The 12,073-nt window shown below is 37.3% G+C and overlaps 2 non-coding genes across 2 annotated transcripts; both read right to left on the minus strand.

Annotated features, from left to right (window-relative positions):
* Nucleotides 1-7,681: 7,681 nt before the first annotated feature.
* Nucleotides 7,682-7,814, minus strand: LOC126000603 (small nucleolar RNA SNORA51). The gene has a single exon (XR_007492811.1). It is a non-coding gene; the product is annotated as a small nucleolar RNA SNORA51 (small nucleolar RNA).
* A 2,061-nt stretch (nucleotides 7,815-9,875) lies between these two features.
* On the minus strand, nucleotides 9,876-10,008 carry LOC126000602 (small nucleolar RNA SNORA51). The gene has a single exon (XR_007492810.1). It is a non-coding gene; the product is annotated as a small nucleolar RNA SNORA51 (small nucleolar RNA).
* Between the last annotated feature and the right edge of the window lie 2,065 nt (nucleotides 10,009-12,073).

Genomic DNA, 12,073 nt, shown 5'->3' on the forward strand with positions numbered 1-12,073 from the left:
CATGTAAAAGCAATTTTATGATTTCAATTTTTTTTCTTTTTTGGGCCACACCTGTTTGATGCTCAGGGGTTACTCCTGGCTAAGCACTCAGAAATTGCCCCTGCCTTGAGGGGACCATATGGGACACCGGGGGATCGAACCATGGTCGTCCTTTGGCTAGCGCTTGCAAGGCAGACACCTTACCTCTAGCGTCACCTCACTGGCCCCGATTTCAATTTTTTTTTTGTTTTTGGGCCACACCCAGTAACGCTCAGGGGTTACTCCTGGCTATGCACTCAGAAGTTGCTCCTGGCTTGGGGGACCATATGGGACACCGGGGGATCGAACCGCGGTCCGTCCAAGGCTAGCGCAGGCAAGGCAGGCACCTTACCTTTAGCGCCACCGCCCGGCCCCGATTTCAATTTTCTTTTTTTTTTTTTTTTTTTTTTTTTTTTTTTTTGGGCCACACCCGTTTGACGCTCAGGGGTTACTCCTGGCTATGTGCTCAGAAATCACCCCTGGCTTGGGAGGACCATATGGGACACCGGGGGATCGAACCGCGGTCCATCCGCTTGCAAGGCAGACACCTAACCTGTAGCGCCACCTTCCCGGCCCCAATTCAATTTTCTTAATAGCTGCAATATATTTCATTGTGTAGATGTGCCACAGTTCCCTTAGCCACTCGTATGTTGTCAGGCAACTGGGTTGTTTCCAGATTATGACAATTGTATTTCATGCTATAATTAACATGAGTGTCCGTGGCTTTTATTTCTTGTGTTTTGCTGATTTGTTGATGGGCATGGAGTGGATTATGCTGAGTAAATTAATTCGGATGGAGGAAATAAACTCATAAGTATTTGTCACATATCAGGATTATAGAGAAACAAAATAGGAGAATAAAAACGTCTAAAGAATGAGAAATAGTAAACAATATTTAGTTTCAGTAGGATTTTGGTCACATGGGAGAGAAGGAAAGATCAGAGATGGAAGAATGCAACACTGGTTCAGGGAAAAAGAACAGAGAGCAAAGGGGAGAGATCAAGTGTCTCCTAGATCGGCAGGTGGGGTAGGAAAAAAAAAACAGGACACTGGAGGACAGAGTAGATTTGGGGGTTGGAATATTTCATGTCTGAATCTCAAACATGGCTCATTTCCTCATTTGTGCAAAAGGGAGATTTTTCTGGAAAAAAATAATAGGAGAAAATCATGTAAACACAATAAGATGCACACAAAATATAGGCAAAACTAAAAGGCAGAGACTCATAGAAACAGAAATAAAAATATATGTTCTCACAACAGACAACATATCATCAGTTGCATGATCAACTGATATCTCTCTGATATTTTTTATAATTTTTAAGTCTGTTTTTACTCTAATTTAATTCTAAAAAATTCTAAAAGAAACTCCATATTTTCAAAGATGGACCCAGTCTACAACTTTAGTAATGAACTCAAAAGTAAAATTCTCAACTCCTAGTAACATCACATTTTCTTTTCCCTTTGATTTTCACCTTCCTTTATTGACTTCATTGCTAATCGCATTAAAATATTTTTTTTCTCCTAATACCCACACTAACACCTGTATCTTCAAACGCAGGATGTTGAACTTTTAAACCCTCAGCTGTATCAATTTATCTTCGGAAGTGACAGTCTCAGAAAAATTTGGGGATTTGTTGTGAGGTTAATTTTGGATTTCCTATACATGAGAAGTTTTCAGCCTATACTAAATTCACCATTACCTTGAATCCTATACACCCCTTTCCTCATGAATTTTCATCTATGATTTGATAACTACTTTGCACGCATAATTAATGTTTCTTGAATAAATGTCTCTCTATGTGATATCTACTGTTTAGTAGTCAGTGTTTTTCAGGACATTCAATATCTAGGTTATTTTTTAAAAACATGTTTAAGCTTTAACCAGGCTTTTTCTTTTCTGCTTCTCATTTTTGTAGGTAGGTAAAGAATGAATCACATAGAAAAAAATAAGAAAAATTCATGTATTGCTGATTTCTATTTTCAAAGACTTTCTGACAAATGGTCCACCATGTGTAATGTTTCCAAAAGTGTTAGAACTGTCAACAAGGAAACACAAAGTTGACTGAAATATGCACATCCCGTTCCACCATTTAAGCTATCAAGAAAACATTCTTTCCTGTTTTTGAAACCAGTAGGTATTTGACACACAGGTAAGATTTACTTACCTATCTAATACAAAAATGAATAATTTGTTTAAATCTGCCCTCAAAAAGTCAGAATTCAATATATGATCTCTTTGAGAGTTTTTGTTTGGAAATTTTCTTCTATTGGTATAGCCTCTTTTCACCAGTTACTATGGTCCTGTGTTCTGGAAATAAAACCACCAATTTGGAAGGACTTTCTAATACATTTTGTATAGTTTTACAAAACAAGATCGATAGTCAACCTGGATTTATATTTAAACAGAAAGCATGCATGGATAGATTCATGAAATAGCTAAAAAAAACACACACACACATAAAATCACACAAATACATTATCTAAACAGTTACACGCACCCATCCCCAATCTGTTGGATCACCCAATCCTGGTACCTGAATTTTCAGATTTGCATGACAAAGTCCAAGAAATATCAGCATCACGAATATCGTCCCCATGATTCCTTGGGAGCCGTTGAAACTGTCGTGTGAGGACAATCTTATTGTGTGTCCTTTTTTTTTTTTTTTTTTTTTTTTATAGAATGTGGCTCTGTTAACCCAGAGGCAATGGACCAAATATCGACAAGATGAGAGCTTCTCCCAACGCTACTGTTCTTTTATGTTGATTTATGAGACTGTGAAGATGGACATCACTTACTTCCTTGTGGCAGACTCCAGTTTGAGTCCCTGGCACTGCACCCGCTCTTCTGTATCGCTGCTAGTAGAGGCCAGGAATAAGTCCTAAGCAGTGAGACAACACCCAAGATAAAAACAGATAACTGGAAACCAGCAATGTTGGTCTAAAGATGGCCACCCCCAAAATAAAAACAGATAACTGGAAACCAGCCATGTTGGTCTAAAGATGGCCACCCCCAAAATAAAAACAGGTAACTGGAAACCAGCCATGTTGGTCTAAAGATGGCCACCCCCAAAATATAAACAAATAACTGAAAACCAGCCATGTTGGTCTAAAGATGGCCACCCCCAACATAAAAAAAGAGAACTGGAAGCCAGCCATGTTGGTCTAAAGATGGCCACAGCTTGAAGGAAGATGAATATAACTTCCAAATATTGTAGAATTCTTTGTCAACTGCTCCTATTGGGAGACTATAGGGTGTGCTACTTTAGAGATTTATAAATGCACATTCCTATTTTTTAGCGCTATGATTCATCCGACCTCATAAATAAATCTCGTTCTTACTTTGGGTATCTAATAGACACACTGGATTTCTACCAGTCTTTCATTCCAGAAAAAAAAATTTTAGTATAAAAATGTTTTTATTTGTTTTGGGCCTTTGGGACACATTCAGTGAAACTTAGGGGTTGCTCCTGGCCATGTGCTCAGATCACTCCTGGCTTGGGAGACCATATGGGACACCGGGGGTCGAACCGAGTTCTGTTCTGGATCGACTGCATATATGGCAAGGCAAATGCCATACCACTAGGCTATCACCCCGGCCCCTTAGTACACATATTTTGAGTTAGGGACTCTTTCCAATTATAGAGTTTTATGATCTCTCTTTTTTTGTTTGTTTGGTTTTTGGGCCACACCCGGCGATGCTCAGGGGTTCCGCCTGGCTGTCTGCTCAGAAATAGCTCCTGGCAGGCACGGGGGACCCTATGGGAACCGGGATTCGAACCAACCACCTTGGGTCCTGGATCGGCTGCTTGCAAGGCAAACGCCGCTGCACTATCTCTCCAGGCCCTATGATCTCTCTTATAATGGTCTATGGTGTTGGGTTTCACCTCCTCATACTCTCCCCACTAACTATTTAGCAGATCAGGGGTCTTCAAACTTTTTAAAGTGGGGGCCGGATTACGGTCCCTTAGAGAGCTGGAGGGCTGGACTGTATGAGCTACTAATTCCTACTCACACTGCACATATCTTATATAAATAAAATGAACACCGTTTTTAAATAAACAGATCACGCACCAGTATTTCAATAGGAACTCTGGGCCTGCTTTTGGCTAAAGAGATGGTCAATGTCCGGTTCCATATTCGTCACTGCCAGCTGTAACTAGTGAGACAAGTGGGCATCAGCTAATCTTCATCTGGTTGGAGATTTCAGATGTTTCATGCTTGAAAAAGTCTGCTCACAGGCATAAGTGCTACCAAAGATGGTGACCATTTTGAGTGCATGGTTCCTGATATTTGGATATACACTGAGTGAATATGCTGGCAGGTATTTTGGCAACCAAACAGCGCTCACTGCTGGCAGGCCGGATCAGACTCCTCTGCGGGCCGCATGTGGCCCGCGGGCCGTAGTTTGAAGACCCCTGTAGCAGATGGTTGATGCTATTCCAACATACCCAGTATAGGAAACTCTTGCAATACAATCAGAACAATAGACTAGCCACATGATCAAGTCTCGAACAAACATTGGTTCTGAGTGTTGCTAAGCCATGTATGGAATATCCAACGAATCAATAAATTTATAAGGAAGTGAATATTGCCTATTGATAATCCTTTCGTTCACAGGCCTCAACACTTAAGAGTGGTTCTGTTTGCCAAAAATTTGACTTAATCTCAGGGCAACTGGAATTTTCCTAAACTTCATCCTCATGGAGATATGTTTTGCACCCCCAAGATCCTTTTCAAGAAAGACAATTAGTTGCATTAGATTAGATTAAAATTAGATTAAAATCACTTTATTAATTTAGAAATTATCAAGGAGTATGGAAATGTAAGAGAATGAAGGCTGGAATTTTCCTAACCTTCATCCTCATGGAGATATTTATTGCATCCCCAAGATCCTTTTCAAGAAAGACAATTAGTTGCAGATTAAAATCACTTTATTAATTTAGAAATTATCAAGGAGTATGGAAATGTAAGAGAAAGAAGACATGGACTAGCCTACTCATGAACATAAGAAAGAAAGAAGGATAATTGGAAAGAAGGATAATTGGAAAGAAAATGTCAATGATGCTCTGATTTCTGATTCTTGCATCTGAAATGATGGATCATTGGCCAGAGTTCTTGTCATATCCTAAGGCATCTACAAAAATTAAAAAAAAAATCATTGTTAGCTGTTGTCGATGTAAAGTATTAGCTTGCTGCATGCATGTTGGGGTAAGGGAACGATAAAGATATTTTATGAAAGAGTAACTTTAATGCAGAATTTGCTTTGTACAACTCAATGTTTTATTTGCAGATTGAAAATTCAAAGTTTTTTTTGTAGGATACGTATGATTGTGACTGCTATTAGGTGAGTGTGTGTTTTGTCTTCTTCCTCTTTGTTTTTCTTCTTCCTGAGGCCTGGCAGCTGAAACCATGACCCACAAAGCCACAGTAGTAGTTGTGGAATTTATAGACAAAATTCCTTTACGCTGTCAGCCCTAGATGAATGCCCCCAGTTTAACAGACTGGAGAACTTCACAAGAGCTTACCAAAACTCTGCCATTGTCTCAATGACTTAATTGGAGAGACCATCATTTTCAAGAAAGTTTTTGTCTCTGTTTTTTTTTTTTTTACTTTTTACATTTTCTTACTTTCAATCTTGTTCTATTCATTAAAATAGCTTTGCGCTCTCTTATCTGGAAACAAATACATTATGTTCAACTCTGTCAAATATGTGATACATTTTCTTTTAACAAAGTAAATATGTATTTTTATAAGTTCTTAATGTTAAGACACATCAAGAGAGTCTTAAGTTATGTCATACTCTGAAAAAGTATTTATGCCTACACATCTAAGTTTATCTAAAAATTTATATTATATCTATTTTAAGTCTATAACTTACATTTATAGATACAATTTTATAATTTTTATATTTTATAATTATGTACATAGATATTTAAACCAAGACATCCATATTTAATCTGTATTTACAACTATATATACATTGAAATATACAAATTTATTTTGTTCAAATCAAAAATCCCAGTAATAGTTTACTTCAGCGTTTTATTTTTACATTATAAACACACACTGTCTTTTCTGAATCATGGATGTGTCCACAATTTGATCCGAATGTTTGTAGGTTACTATTTGTTAGTTTGGGTTTTTTTTGTTTGTTTGTTTTTGTTTTTTAAGGTCACATGGACAAAAATCAGGACTGACTTCTGGCTGTGCTCAATGCTGAATCCTGGACTCAGCAATTACTGCTGATGGGTCTTTGTAAACATTTGTGATACTGAGTTCAAACATATGAATGCATGGAATTTAAGTACCACCACCACTTGACTGTTCTTCCAGCTAACTTCTTTCTTCTTCTTGATGTCGCAATCTATCTCCTGAGTCATAAATCTCGGATAACTCATCCAGCAGAGTAGTAAGTATAGCACGTGTCTCTGAAAGAGAACAGAGATGAGGGTCAAAATTGTTGTTGCTTTCAGTATTTCTTAGAAGCATGACTTGTCAAAAATCCAAAAAAAAATTTCTTAGCACATAATGATAAGGTTTGTTGGAAAAAACCATTTTTTTCTTTAAGATCCTTTCTTGAGAAATATTGATTAAAGTGGCATTTAAATAACTAATTGTCTATTAAAGGGCATGATATATATATAGCATGCGTGTGTGTGTGTGTGTGTGTGTGCGTGTGTGTGTTTATAGTTCACACCCGGCAATGCTTAGGGTTCCTCCTGGCTCTACGCTCAGAAATTGCTCCTGGCAGGCTCAGGGACCATATGGGATGCTGGGATTCGAACCACCATCCTTCTGCATGCACGGCAAACGCCCCACCTCCATGCTATCTCTAAAGCCCCAGGGCATGAGATTTCACTTAAGACAACTATTATAGCTCAGATTAAATTAGGGACTATATACCTTCTTGGGTAACTTCAGCAATGTTACTATCTGGAGTGTTGAAACTCTCTAACGACTTCTTGAACACTGCATTTTCTTCTTCGGTGGGTTCATGGCCATGTTTTGCTAAAAAATGTAGAACACCAATCATTCGAACGATTCCTATGTTTGAGTAGGAGACAGTCATTCTATCAATGGATTTTACTGTTTTGAACATGAGTTCTCAAATGTGCATGGATGGGAGAGGTAATGTGTGGATTTGGGGGAGGGGGCTGGAATTCTTCCAAACTCTGTAACATTTTTCCGATACTACATCCTAGAATCACCAAACCCATCCCTTGTTTCTGACATGCAGTAGCAAGCAGATTGTTTCTTCAGATCACAGTGATTATGTTCCATTTGTAGAAATCCTGGATAAAATTTTATTGGATCCCTGTAGATATAAACCCTTCTAAATTACTTAATTTGACTGATTATTTGGGAGAGGGAATTTTTGTTCTTATGATAAACAAGTTCAGTTTTGTAGGTGCTGGGGATAGACATGGGGTCCATGGTAGCACACTTTCCACTTTTGCAAATCAATCTTTGTGTAACTTCACGAAGCTTGTTGCATTGCTCTGCAATAAAAAACAAAAACAAAAACAAAAAGAAAACAGAAACAACTAGGGAATACACTATTCAAGTAAATCAAGCTGAAAATTTTTGCACTTTCCCTAATCCTGAGCACATGTGGAAAACCAAATGATAGCATTATTAGTTGGGTCTATTCCATGTTGATATTTTTTGTCCCCCAATTCACAATACAGACAAGGCAAAGGGCCTGGGTTGAGGTGTATACAGGATGCATTTACTGTCCGTCCTCTTTCTATACAGTCAGTGTAAAGAACACAGCCTGTGGTAAGAATTGGGAGGCTTTATATTTTTTTCTTTTCTTTTTTTTTAGTATTTAATCCCATTGTAGAACTATCTTGGAGAACAAAATGCCTCAAAGTCCAGGTAGAAATAAGACCATGAGTTTGAATGCATTTGGTGGGTGGAAAACTAGGCACTTGTGGAGTTTGATTGCTAATAAGACGGGGCTCTTTGATGGAAGAGTGAGCAATGCCATAAAATGCCTTGACCACTCTCTAGTATGGCTCCCCAATGTAAAACAATGACAAAAATAGGGTAGAAAGTCACTCCATACTCACAATAAATAATGTATATGCTTTAGTCTTCTTTCTGAACCATGAAAATTTTGACATTTAGACAATTTCCAGTCTGTCTGAAAATCAAATCAACCCAGACATCCATTACTGCTCCTCCAGGCTTCAAAAATATCCCCACATAGATGGTCTATCTTTCACTCGAGAAAGAAACAGCAACTCAAAAATAATAGAAACAGTGATTATGTTCCATCTTTAGAAATCATGGATCACATATGACAAAGAATCAAAATCGTTCGTTAATGATTTACATAAGAATCCATTTGATGACTAAGATTTACCTGACTTAAATATTATCGATTGATACAATTTTTGCTCAATGGACCACCCATTGGAACTCGGTTAAACATTTGTGGAAGCACAAAGAGACTTCATGAGTCAGAATGCATTTCTTTGCTGTACCGAAGAATTGATTTTCTTGGGAAAAGATCTTGATTGTTTTAGTATAAAATTCTGAACAATGTACGCAAAGACTATCGCAAGAAAAATTCAGACCTCATAACAGGTCACTTTAACTTTGCACAATTTGTCTCCTAATATTTCCTTGAATATCATTCCTGTAACTGATTCTATGTTGATTAAGTGAGTGTACGTATCTGTCATTTCTACCATGTAACTGGTGACACCTCTTTCATTTGTACTTATCCCGGGTGACCATAATCTTTTCTGATTGATAACAGAAGTTGACTTTCCAAATTCCCTGGTTCATGAGAGAGAAAAGAATCTTGAATGATGCATGAATAGCGGGCTTCTCTATGTTCTTTTCCTGTGTTGTTTTCAACATGTAAAATTGATTTCTGAGCCATATTCTTTGAATCAATAATGTTTCTCACCATAATTTATGATCTGTGACAGATTCTAAAACATAAAATTGATCACATTGTGTAGGTGTTCAGAAGTAAATCTTTCAAATTAAAATACATAGGAAGATTGCTTATTCCTTAAAATTTATAAGTAATACCTAAGACATTCATTGTCAGATCTGAACATTTATGCTTTGTTTGGTATGTAAACTATATTCTGCCTTTGTATTTCTCTTGTTTCAAAATTATAGAAATTCAGGGATGTAGTCTCGCTCTAGCCATGGTCTACAAAGTCATTCTATTATTTGCTCTTATTTAAAACAAACTTTATTGCAACATTTTATATCATTTTAAAAGGTAATATGAAAATAATTACGTTTTATGAGATAAATACACTTTATAATTATAGATATATTTTTAGAATTCATTGCTGTAATTTTATATTCATAATTTATGAGATTTTGCCAAATGACTAGCCCACAGTATTTCTTGTTTCCCACAGTTTCTGAATGTCTGTGTACTTTTCAAGTTGTCCAGATAATATTAAAATGAATTATAAAAATTCTATATTAAATATCACTTATATTACTAATATTTAACATAAAACATTAAATATTTAAAGTTTTATATGATTCCTATACATATAAACCCTTCTATATTACTTAATTTTACTGATTATTTGGGAGAGGGAATTTTTGTTCTTATGATAAACAAGTTAAGTTTTGTAGGTTTTGGGGATAGACATAGGAGCCATAGTAGCACACTTTCCATTTTTCCAAATCAATCTTTGTGTAACTTCATGAAGCTTGTCGCATTTTTCTGCCAAAACAAAAAACAAACAAAAAAAACTAGGGAATAAACTATTCAAGTAAATCAAGCTGAAAATTTTTGCACTTTCCCTAATCCTGAGCACATGTGGAAAACCAAATGATAGCATTATTAGTTGGGTCTATTCCATGTTGATATTTTTTGTCCCCCAATTCACAATACAGACCAGGCAAAGGGCCTGAGTTGAGGTGTATACAGGATGCATTTACTGTCCCTCCTCTTTCTATACAGTTAGTGTAAAGAACACAGCCTGTGGTAAGAATTGGGAGGCCTCATCTTATCTTTTCTTTTCTTTTTTTAGTATTTAATCCCATTGTAGAACTATCTTGGAGAACAAAATGCCTCAAAGTCCAGGTAGAAATAAGACCATGAGTTTAAATTCATTTGGTGGTTGGAAAACTAGGCAGTTGTGGAGTTTGATTGCTAATAATGACGGGGCTCTTTGATGGAAGAGTGAGCAATGCCATAAAATGCCTTGACCACTCTCTAGTATGGCTCCCCAATGTAAAACAATGACAAAAAATAGGGTAGAGAGTCACTCCACAGCGCATGTACTCACAATAAATAATATATATAGTTGAGTCTTCTTTCTGTACCACGAAATTTTTGACCTTTTGACAATTTCCACTCTCTCTGAAAATCAAATCAACCCAGACATCCATTACTGCTCCTCCAAGCTTCAAAAATATCCCCACATAGATGGTCTATCTTTAACTAGAGAAAGAAACAGCAACTCAAAAATAATAGAAACAGGTCATAATAGAAACTAGTCATTCGAGAAATCCAAATCAATGAGAAATAAAACAACACGCAAACTTCACATCTCAAAAGAGTAGAAGGAACACATTGTGCAGGTGGGAAGATGGTGAGAAAGAAATTCTGAACCATTCCTGGTTAGAATGTTATATAGAACTATCATTGTAAAATTTGCAATGGAAAGTCTTCAACCAACATAGAATTAAGTTATAAAATCTTAGAATTAGGGCCCGGAGAGATAGCACAGCGGTGTTTGCCTTGCAAGCAGCCAATCCAGGACCAAAGGTGGTTGGTTCAAATCCTTGGTGTTCCATAGGGTCCCCCGTGCCTGCCAGGAGCTATTTCTGAGCAGACAGCCAGGAGGAACCCCTGAGCACCGCCGGGTGTGACCCAAAAAACAAAAAAAAATTCTTAGAATTAAGATATAAAAATATTCTCCCAGAAGGGCATATGGACATCAACATTCATGGCAATATGGATCAATATTCATGGCTGCTGTGAATACAGTAGCTAAGGTATGGAATCAATCTGGGTGATCATATCTAGATGAATGAATTGAATGAATTATGAAGATGTGGCCCATAGACAGAATACATTTTCATACAGCTGTGATAATTAATGAAATCATGAGACTTGACGCAAGTCAAGTTGCATCATATATACATAAGATTTATGGTTTCAATAAAGTTAGATGAATTAAATCAAACAGGATAAACTCACTTATTCATGCTCTGTAGAATAATTTAATTGGGAGAGAAAATGGAGATTAGAAGAATTCTAGATAACATTTAACTACATAACTTCATAACTTAGGGAGGAGGTGAACAGAGAAAGAGAGCAATTATAGCATGAAGATAATGGATGAGAAAGTAAGTCATTGGGGAAGCAGGGTCTGGTATTTGTTTCTGTTGAGATGCAGGACAGTGGTCCAGCTCTACATCCAAAACAACAAACTCAACAATACTAAAAACACGAATACTCCCCTGAGACCACAGAACTCTAAAATGCCTGTCAAGGGAGCAGATGACGGGGAGAGGTAGGGGGGCACAAAATATAGGAACACTGGTGAATAGAACTGTCACTTGTTTAGAAATTGGTGTTGCATGGGGCCGGGCGGTGGCGCTAAAGGTAAGGTGTCTGCCTTGCCAGCACTAGCCTAGGACGGACCGCGGTTCGATCCCCCGGTGTCCCATATGGTCCCCCAATCCAGGAGCGACTTCTGAGCGCATAGCCAGGAGTAACCCCTGAGGGTCACAGGGTGTGGCCCAAAAACCAAAAAAAAAAAAAAAAAAAAAAAAAAGAAATTGGTGTTGCCCAGAAAACTTCAGGGGTCAGGTCTCTTTGTATTTAGGCCAAGATTATTTCTTTCCATGTCCCTCATATTTTGGTGGGCCTATGCAAACAACAATTGCCACTCCAACACCATTTTTACTGTGCTCCTTTGACTCTAATCCTTAAAAAGAACCCACTTAAAATTTGAGGTTAACTTAAGCTAATATGCATGTATTTGGAAATGTAAAAAATACTATGCCTGTAATGTTTAAGGAGTTACGTATGTTTTATGGCTTTAGATTGCCTTGT

This window comes from Suncus etruscus (assembly GCF_024139225.1).
Source record: "Suncus etruscus isolate mSunEtr1 chromosome X unlocalized genomic scaffold, mSunEtr1.pri.cur SUPER_X_unloc_2, whole genome shotgun sequence".
NCBI lineage: Eukaryota > Metazoa > Chordata > Mammalia > Eulipotyphla > Soricidae > Suncus > Suncus etruscus.